Genomic DNA, 10843 nt, shown 5'->3' with positions numbered 1-10843 from the left:
TGACAAAAGGGTGCTAGCACCTCAGTCGACTCAGAACCTGCAAATGATGAGATCTGAGCCTTGTGATGAGGATTTGAATGTGAATATAGTGTTATGAAGTGGAATTGAAATAGGGGATGATAAGGGGAAACAACCCAAAGACAACGCATGGGTTCCCAAAGCTGTGGTGAAGGAGGTTGAATTTGATTTGGAGCGCGCACATGAAACATTCATGGAAGCAAAGAAGAGCTTCGCTGAGGCCTCCACCTTAGAAAGTAAGGATAAGCCTGATCATGAAATGGGCCCTTCTATTCTTATGACCTTTCTAGAGACTTGCATGAAGCTGTTGTGCGATAGCAAGGCTGTGAAGGGATTACAGAAGCTTATAAATAGATGCGTTGGAAGCACTCTGGGTGAACCACACGTGGTATGAAAGATTGGTAAGCATAAAGCAAGGACAAGAAGAGAGATGGGATTGACTGCGCAAATAGGAGAATATGAAATGGATTAGGTTATTTTGGATCTGGGGTCAGACACGAATGTCCTACCAAAGCATACTTGGGAGCAGATGGGAAGACCCGCGTTGCAGTGGTCTTCGATTCAGCTAAGGATGGAAAATCATAAGAAGATAATCCCCATCAGGTGGCTACAATGGGTGATTGTAAATATTGAAGGTGTGAGCGCGTTGACTGACTTTGAAGTAATAGAAATTGTGGATGACAAAAACCCCTACTTTGCGCTCCTTGGCATTGATTGGAATGCTAACATGAAAGGGGTAATCAACCTAAAGAAGTGGAAGATGATATTTGAAAAGAAATCACTTCGAGTAATAGTACCCCTAGATCTTGCTGAAGTATCACGCTATACTGAACCAGTTCGTGATTACGAGAGCGATGACAATTTGGAATATATAAATATATATATATATATATATATATATATATATATATATATATATATATATAAGATAACAATGCGAGACCAAGATTGGGTGAATCTGACAGTGGATGGATGATTTGCATGGGATCACGAGAGTTCCTGCACCTCAAACTCTGATGAAGAATTAGAGTGCTGGCAGAATCAATTACATGAAGTAACCACACTGAGCTATAACATGATGACCCAATCGTTGCATTGTGCATTGTGAGAGGTAAGAAATCTGCCCACTTATGATGGCTTGAATGATGTAGATGTATTTTTGGATGCATTTGAGAGGGAAGTACCAGAGAATTAGTGCTTCCAAGCTTTGGATTGGGCCCTGCGCGCTACATCCGTGAGATGCTGGGGTATGCACAAGGGTAGTTTTGATGATTGGCATGAATGCAGGAGGATGATGAGAACACACTTTGGGAAGCCAAAGGTACGAATGACAGACAAGTATGATAGGAAGGACGATCCACATGCACACTTAGCCAAATGGGCTGAGCCTTGTGGAGTGAAGCCCCAACCGGAATGGGTACACTTGTTCTATCACACCTTGGATGTCATCCTGATGAATTGGTACTTGGAAATAGAGCACCACCATGGTACAGGTGAATGGGATATCCTGCGCGAAGAATTCATAATGACATTAAGTTTTGAAGACAGGTTTGACTATATTGACGAAGTGTTACAAGAGGTGAAAGCAGAAATCTTTAGGATACCACAGGATTCTTTGGATCTGATTCAACCCAATTGGACTACTCAGCAGAGCCACATGCTGGAATGCTATAACGTGACTGATGAAGAAGAAGATGAGGATCCATGAAATATTAACATCCCTGAAATAGAGGGTCATCGCGAGGTTGAGGGATTGCAGATTGAGAATCTTGATATAACCACGCCACTGAAAATGAAACAGGTAAATATTGGTACGGATGTGGAGCCCAAATTTGTGAAGGTTGGAGAGTACTCAGATGATGCATCGGTGGATAAGGTCATTGAATTGTTCCGCGAATACCAATATTTATTCCCTACCAAGTTTACAGAGCTAAAAGGGATAATAGGAGACTTGGGAATTATGAAGATCACATTAAAAACTGACGCAAATCCAGTTAAGCAAAGACCTTACCATCTCAATTCGAAGTATAAGGAGAAGGTCCTCTACGAGCTAGACAAGATGGTCGTGGTAGGCATCATTGAGCCCATAGAATAATCTGATTGGGTAAGCCCAATGGTGGTATAGGAAAAGAAGAAGAAGGATGAAATAAGGATATGCATAGATCTTCGGAAGTTGAATGACGCTTGCGTACATGATCCTTTCCCTACTCCGTTCACTAATGAAGTGTTGGATAATTTAGGTAGCTAGGAAGCGTATTCCTTCATTGATGGGTTCTCTGGGTACGATCAGATCAAAATTGCGCCAGAGGATAGAAGAAAGATGACCTCTGTAATAGAGTGGGGATTTTTTCAATACACTGTAATGCCTTTCGGATTGAAGAATGCACCTGCAATTTTTTCGTGCATAGTCATTGCTGCGTTCAAGGAATTTTTTCATAAGTTTATGGAAGTGTAATTTGATGACTGGACTGTGTTTGGGCTGGTGAAGCACCATGTGGCAAGTCTGCGCCTAATTCTAGATACCAGATCACGCTCAATTTGAGGAAATGCATGTTTTATGTTCCTTCTGGGACCCTGCTGGGTCATGTGGTTTGTAGACAGGGACTGATGGTAGATCCTGCGAAGATCACAATAATACTTAACTTGGAGGTGTAGAGGAGTGTGAAATCGCTGTGTGCAATGTTAGGACACATGAGAAATTACAAGAAGTTTATTAAGGGCTATGCCCAGATCACCGTACCTATGGAGAAGTTTTTGAAAAAGGATGTCATGTTCTGTTGGAATGAGGACTGTAGGAAAATCTTGGATGTATTGCAAGAAAAAATTGTCACCGCGCAGATTTTAGTCTTCTTGAAGTGGAAGAGAAGTTTCACGTACATGTCGATGCGTCATGGATAGCATTGGGAGCAGTACTAACACAGCCTGGCAGAGGAAAATTGGACCATCCTATAACATTCACAAGCAGAAGGTTATCTAAGGCAGAGAAGAACTATTCCACCACCGAGCATGAAGGGTTAGCCATGGTATACGTGCTCCAAAAGTTTAAACACTATAATTTTGCTGGGTGGACATTTTAGGATGTATACGGATCATTCCATGTTGAAATACCTAGTCAATAAGCCTGTATTGGCGGGGGAGGAATTTGTATATGGTTGTTATTGTTCCAAGAGTATGATTTTGAAGTTATTGTGAAGCCTGGACTGCTGAACATGGGACGAGACCATCTGTCGTGCATCGAAACATGGGAAGAGCCCACTAATTTCGAGGAGGGATTGCTTGACACACAACTATTTGCAGTGCATGTCGCGGATGGTCATTTTGAAGATATCGTACAATTCCTAATAGACAGGAACTACCCCAGAAGGTTACATCATTTAGTAGAAGAAGGAGTTAGTGGTGCACGTGATAGACTTTTTTGTCATTACTGGGCATTTGTAAAAAATGGGGTGTGATGAAATATTGTGATGATATGTACTGGAGTTTGAAAGGAGAAGTATCCTTGCGGACACTCATGGGGGCACTGCAGGAGGTCATTATGCAAGGAGGATGACCAGTAGAAGATTTTATGCGCAGGGTTGTGGTGGCCAACCCTCCATAAAGTTTCAAAAGCTTACTACAAGGCATGTGATGTGTGTCGAAGGATGGGCAGGCCATTGCAGAGGGATGAGCTTCCTCTGAATCCATAGATGATGTTACAACCCTTTGACAAATGGGCGATAGATTTTGTGGGACCCATTCAGCCCCAAGGGAAGAAGACGGGAGTGTGGTACATTATCACCGCGACAGAGTATTTTATTCGATGGGTAGAGGCATAGCTTGTGAACATTTGCACAAGCGTGATTGATGTGAAGTTCCTTTTTGAGTATGTATTGATGCAATTTGGGTGTCCAAAGGTTTTGATGAGTGATCGTAGTATGCACTTTCTAAATGAGACAATCAACAAGCTAACAGAGGAATTTCAGGTATATCACCAGAAGAGTATGCCTTATCACCCACAGGCTAATGGGATGGTGAAAGCATTCAATAAAGTGTTGGAAAATGCATTGAATGAGGTTTGTAATGCTCAGTGAAGTGATTGGGACCTACGCATACCCGCAATACTATGGGCCTATCGGACGACATGCAAAAATTTGACTAGACAGACACCTTTAGGATTGTATATGGTGTTGAAGCAATGATGCCCATGGAATACATTGTGCCTAGTGTGCACATAATAGCACTCACAGGTATGATGGATCGCGAAGCCCTGGAAGAGAGGCTTGTGTAGCTGTCTGAGCTTGAAGAATAGATATTTCTAGTGGGGTTTCACCAACATGTCCAAAAGCAACATGAAAAAGCATGGCATGATCGACATATTAACTTGCGTACCTTTAAGGTAAATGATTTGGTTTTTTAATATGATAGTAAGTTTGATAAATTTATAGGAAATTTCAGAATGCACTAGTTAGGCCCTATGTCATTAAAGAGATTACTGATGGAGGAGCAGTTCAGTTGGTTATATTGAATGGAGATCCCTTCTCAGGAAACGTGAATGGTAGCCAATTGAAGCCATACACCGGTGGTCTGGCCATGTGGCCAGGTTAGCCAAAAAGTGACTGTTAAAGTCACTGTTCATGATTTGATGGTAGAAATGCGGCCAAATGGAGTAGTTGTTTGGCATTTAAGACGAAATTTCTAGGTTAGATCCTTGAAAATATGCTGCCAATCTGGCATTAATGAGCTGAATGTGGTGGGAACAGTCGGATTTGAATTCAAAATACCCTATAAATTACAGGTGGCTGCCCAGCGAAAAACACTTGGCATTTTTAGAATTGAGTTGTTGAGTTCTCAGGTGCACATGAACCGCGAGAACTTCGAAGCTTTGATAGCCAGTTTAGTATTTGAGACATTGCCGAAGGTGACACAAGAGTTATTGCATAACATCATGTCAACACCTACAGAAGCTATGGAAATCGAAGTAGTGACAACTAAGGAGGTTGTGCCAGAAGTGGTTAGGGAGGAAGAAGAAGATGCTTGAGAGGTTGCCGAAGTACTAGTAGAAGTTCCCAAATCACCATGGACACCTAGATTGAAGTTGACCCCAACCAAGGAGAGTGTGAAGGATAAAAAGGGCAAGCAGCTTGCAACATTAGTGTGCGTGTCACCAAGAAGAAACCCACCAAAGGATAAGCTCACTGTGTAGGAAAAGGGAAAAGCCATCAGTCTAGAGCCAGAGGAGGAAGAAATCGAAGACACCCTGATGGATGATGAGCACATGGGGATAGATGTGAAGGAAGTTGAAGTCCAGGGTGCTGACTCTATCACTCGGTTACCTGGGTACATGCCTCCGCATAAGGGCAAGACTAAGGTGCCAAAAGATATCGACAAGAGCAAGGTCCCCTTGCAAACCCCTCTACTACTGGATGATATTGTGTTTGAAGGACCACACTTGGGGCGGGTTCCTTTGCTAAAACTATAACATTGGGACTTAGTTGACCATGAGAAGTTCCCGCACTTAGCGATAGAATAGCTAGTGCACCACATTATTGAAACAACCACTGGGATGACTGCATTGGAGATGCGAAAGTGGCTCATGGGAGTAAACAAGGCAGGTCTGCTCAACTTGTTATGGGTGCCGCACTACAACCACACCCCGATTACCATATTGGTCATCAAGAAGCTGCTATGCTTGGTGCATGATGGGTTTTTGTGGTTGGAAGAGCCAATACCCATCACTGACAAATTGATCCATGGATCATGCAGCTGCCCTACATAGGTGAAAATCTGGCCATGATGTTGCGCAGAAAAGGTGGTGAGCAGGCCCTCACGGAGGCCATGAAGGAGAAATTTAAGCTTGTAAAGAAGTTGCATGGATATGCCATATCAAGTATCAGTGACCCTACCGTAAAGGTGGCCATGCAGATTTTGGCAAAGAAGTTGATGAGGAAGTGTTGTGCCGATGAGGTGCTAGCACCTGTTGTCACGCTAACAGCCCAATGCACCTAAGGAGTCTAGTTCAATTGGGCGCACTATCTCTGCGGTGAGTTTCTTGCAAACTGCAACGAGGCATAGGATCTCAGCAAGACTTTCCACTACACGTGGCTCTTGTTGTCTATCGTGTTGGTAGCATGGGAGGTGCAAGAAGACAATCAATTCTCCTTGGTCGCGCCAGACATACCAAAAGAAATGAAGTATGCTTCGCTGTAGGTGACCATTGATACACAATGCATCAAGGACAAAAATATCTTCTGGATCTTCATGGAGATTAACATCTGCATAGCTATCAATTGCAAACTGTGGTTGTCACCTACTGTGTTTTCCAACTTGCAGGGGTACATAGAGTTCAAGGCAGATTTTCACCATGTGTCAATCAGGGTGTGGAAGGACCCTATGCAAACATGGTATGACTTGCCTTACTTGGCAACAAATGATGCCATTGATGTAGTACTTGATCGTTGGACGACAAAATGGCGCACTACATCAGACTTGGTGATGGGGGCGAGAAAGTCCACCACACAGGGCAAGAAGGAGGAGGCCAAGATCAAGATGGCACAGCTCGTCGAGAAGAGGAAGAAGGAGGCTGCTGACAAGGCCCAAGCAGAGTGCCATGTCCCTCAACAAATGGAGAAGCAAACAGGTGGAATAGAGCGGGGCTCTAACAAAGGCGCGAGGTCGCCTTTACCCAATATAAAGGAAGAGACGGATGAGCAAACTATGCAAGCACGACATGGACCCACAGGTGACATCCACCTACATCAAGCATCCAAGGGAACAAGAGAAATGAGGGTCGAGGAAGAAATCCAAAGCCACTAAGACATCACTAGACCCAATCACCCTCATAGAGGGTGATTTGCAGGAAATCAAAGACACTGTGTGAGATGTCACCGCGGAGGCCCTACAACCATTTGAACAACAGTAGAAAATAATATTGGGGGCCATCCAGACAGGTTTGCAGGAGCTGCAGACCCACATGTCATAAGCTGCACAGTGTCCACCAGTCTTGCTATCGGCACTTTAGAAGCTGTCGAGATGCTCCGTGCGAAGGTCTCCAATGCGATAGTACTGCCCGATGGAGCACTGGCCATGGAGAATAAAGCTGACATGTCAACTGTCAGCACCCTCAAGGTAGTAGGGTTAAACTTGGTAGCACTCCCTAGAAAGGCACTCCACCTATTACAGGATGGAGTGATTGCGGAGCTGATGGCCTGTGAGCACCACACTTTACAGCTGATCAATGAGTAGAGGGTTAATAATGAATAGATGGACCTACAGAGAGACTCTTCCATTGCTACCGTGATCGAAATGACTGACCAAAACAAGCAAATAATTTAGGTCATGGAGGAGGCATGCTAAATGGTCCCAAAGTTGGCCATTCCTGAGGAAGAACCAGTCGAGGTGCACGTCTGCAAGCTAGCTACAAGGGTGCACAACGTTCACACGGAGATGGCTAGGGTTCAACTGGAGTTGAACCTACAGATTACGGAATTACAGTTGAAGGCCTATTATTTAACTCTACCAAAAGTAAAGGAGCAGCGTGCAACCACTTTCACAGAGGCAATAGTGGCGTTGGAAAGTGCAGTAGCAGACTTCAAAAAAATTTTTGATTAGTCATTCGAGGTCTTGACGAGCTTACAGGAGGACCCTAATGTACAACGGTTGGAGAAAGAAGCACGAGAACTGCAACAATGCTATAACGAGGAAAAAGGCACAACGCGGACTGTCGCATTCACGTAGAGACTGGCAAAGCTATAGGAGGCCAAGTAGTTGAAAGAACAGGTAGATGTAGCGCAGCACAAGGAGGCAGTGTTGATGGCATGATTGAAGCCCTGGTTGGATGAGGCTTACACGGTCATAGTCCCTATTGAAGGAAATCTTGCGAATCTGCAAGAAACTTAGTAGAAGCTTCAGGCTGATAGTTTAGGAGCAATGACCGAGCAGATGGTTGAAGAAGTGAAGTAGGTGGCTTCACAATGCATTGCCGAGGTTGTGGTCATATAGGTTGATTTGGGAGGTCTTCATGCTAAGATATTCGCTCCCGCAAAGTGACTTGAGGGTCAGTCACGATGTTTGTGTTGGGGGCCTGTTGGGAACGGGATCCCCCAAGGGTAGCTTTGGGGCTAAAAGCCCATGTTTTGGGTCAATTTTGCAATAAAGAAGTAAAGTCTTCGCATTTTGTGTTTGCGGAGTGTGGAGGTGTCATGATTCATAAAGGGTCGTCCACCCTTATTTTGTAAAGTGCAAATGATCTGAAAATCACTCGAGTGATCTCAGTTAAATAATTAATGAATGAAGGTATTACAGACTCATGTGCTGGTGTGTGTCTATGTCATTGTAGGCAACAGATCGATAAGATTACAAAATACATAGACACTGGAAAATGGAAAACAATAATGGAAACATAATAAGCAAAGACAAGATCACGAGGCATTAATAAAGAGTTCACCTTATTCTCCAGGGCTACGTCTCTGGTCCAACACTTAGTGGTGGCCTTCTATTATTGTGTCTTTAAATCAGAGCTTTTATAGTGAGGAGCTCAACTTGAGTCTCCTGAAACAGAGGATGCTTAGTAGGGTGGTTCTTGGATTCCCCAAGCCACTAGAGTGCACAGACTCTTTCCTTACCAAGTCTCGACCTCTCTAGTATTTAAGGGGATGAGTCCAATTGTGCTCAATTCTTGACAGATATCCTCACAGGGATGGCTTGAACCTCTCAAGCCTGGTTTTGTCTGCTTGATGCTACCTTAGGTCAACTCCGCTCTCTATTCTTTTCTTCTTGCTTCACTGTCTCTTTCGCCTTTGCTTTCACTATTTTTCTTCTCTAGTTCTTCCTCTCTCCTCTTTGTCTTGTTCTGTTCTCTATCTATTCATGGCTTAAAGCCAGTTTGTCCTTGACTGTTTGCTTCCTATTCCACCCCTTCGGATCAGCTGCTACTATTCGCTTGGAGTTCCCTGCCTTTGCGTCATCACTAAAGTCCCACAGGGAAGTGGCCACTTGTCCTCTCACAAACTACACTAGCTCTTCCTCAACGGTTTGGTATTTCAATTACGTTGTGAAATGATTCATCCGCCAACTCAGTAGTCAAATCAAAGTTCAGAATTTTATGTGCTATAGCTTATTTTCCCTTCAAATCCAGTTTCTCCATCGGGTGCAATCTCCGCCGTCAGATCTGGAGTCCCCAAATCCTATGGTGTTCACTCATTTCGCATGGTTGACTTGCTCGATCGTTAGCCTGCGATGAGAGGTAGTTTTCTCTCTCATCTGCCAAATAGGCATCGTGCAATGTATGGAATCGCTCATTTTCTACCAAATCCTCTTATCGCCCCAATATGGCTTCGATATACCATTCGTTTTGGAGCGCGGGGCCTGCCTTTTGCATTAGTGCTTTCCCTATGGTTTCTCGACTTCCCATGAGATCGAGCACTCAGGGATTTTCCTTCTCAAGGGGTTTTTCCCAGTGATGCACGATTAGAAATGGCCTCTGTTTCCCAATCCAAGCTTCCTAACTGCTAGTTATGCCTCCTGTGTAGTCTCCATGTGCCTCAGTCAGCGCGTTTTGACCAAGGTCCTCGTCGTTCCTTGCTGGCTGCAAACTGCCACTGTCTAGGGGTCTTCCTGATAGCTCTTTGTTCATAAATTCAAAGTCTAACCTAATTTGATATAGTCATGGTACTTTGATAATTTTTATGGATCCAATTTGGATCACGGCCTTCCCACTGAAAAAGCTTTTGGACCCAAAAGTTGGTTTTCAAGCATCGACTAAGTGAGGGTACAATTCTCTCACTTGTCCAATCTCTATCCACTTTGCATTGCTTGGCTTTGAACCCTTGAGCCCAACTCTGAGGTACTCAACATCTCCCCTGCACGTCATCCTCACCTTTCTGTCTAGAATTGTGTCTTCCTGCAATTCATTAAGATATTTAGGTAGCAGGTCATCAATAGAAGGCAATTGACTTTGCTCTTCAGGATCCTCGATTAGTGAAGGTTCAAACAATCTCAAGCAATCTGCATTTATGACTGAGTAGATGTGCATGTAAGCTGGTAGATCAAGGCAAAAAGCATTCTCACCAATTTTCTCAAGTATCTTGAAAGGTCCATACCTGATAGGCTTTAGCTTTTTACCTTCACCTTGCATCCTATCCTTGCTGATATACAACCAGAATTGGTCACCAAGTTGGAAACTATGCTCCATCTGATGCTTGTCATGCCTTGCCTTTTATTTGGCTTGGCTCTTTTCCAGTTGTTCCTGTGCTGCCTAGTGGATCTCTTGGATTTGTTCAATGAACCTAGTTTCCCTATCCAAATCATTGTCTCCCTCAACTGTGGTATCTTTACCAAAGACAAAATCCAAAGGAGACCTTGGGGTGAAACCAAAACAGGTCTCAAAAGGAGATGTCTGTGTAGAAGAATGTTTTAATTTGTTGTAAGCATGTTGCACATAACATAAATGTTCATCCCAAAGCTTAGGATGCTTGCTACAATATCCTCTGAGTAACTAGATCACTGTCCTGTTAACTTCTTCCATCCGGCTATTAGTTTGTGGATGAAAAGCTGTGCTTTTCTTCAGTTTGGTGTCCATCAATTCCCACAGACTTGACCAAAACTTCCCCACAAATCGGGTGTCTCGATCAGATACAATGGAAGTGGGTAATCCAAAATGAACCCATACATGTTCAAAAAATAGTTTTGCAGTTTGTTCAGCTGTAATCTATTTATTACAAGGTATCAAAATACACATTTTGCTAAACCTATCCACAACAACATATAGATAATCATGACCTTTCCTAGATTTAGGCAGTCCTCCAACAAAATCCATGGAAAGACTTTTCCAAGGGTGAGAAGGAACTGG

Source organism: Pinus tabuliformis, chromosome 3_1 (assembly GCF_031772625.1).
Source record: "Pinus tabuliformis cultivar Carrire ecotype Pingquan chromosome 3_1, CPIR1, whole genome shotgun sequence".
Classification (NCBI taxonomy): Eukaryota; Viridiplantae; Streptophyta; class Pinopsida; order Pinales; family Pinaceae; genus Pinus; species Pinus tabuliformis.
The sequence above is the reverse complement of the archived record's forward strand: the minus strand, read 5'-3'. Positions refer to the sequence as shown.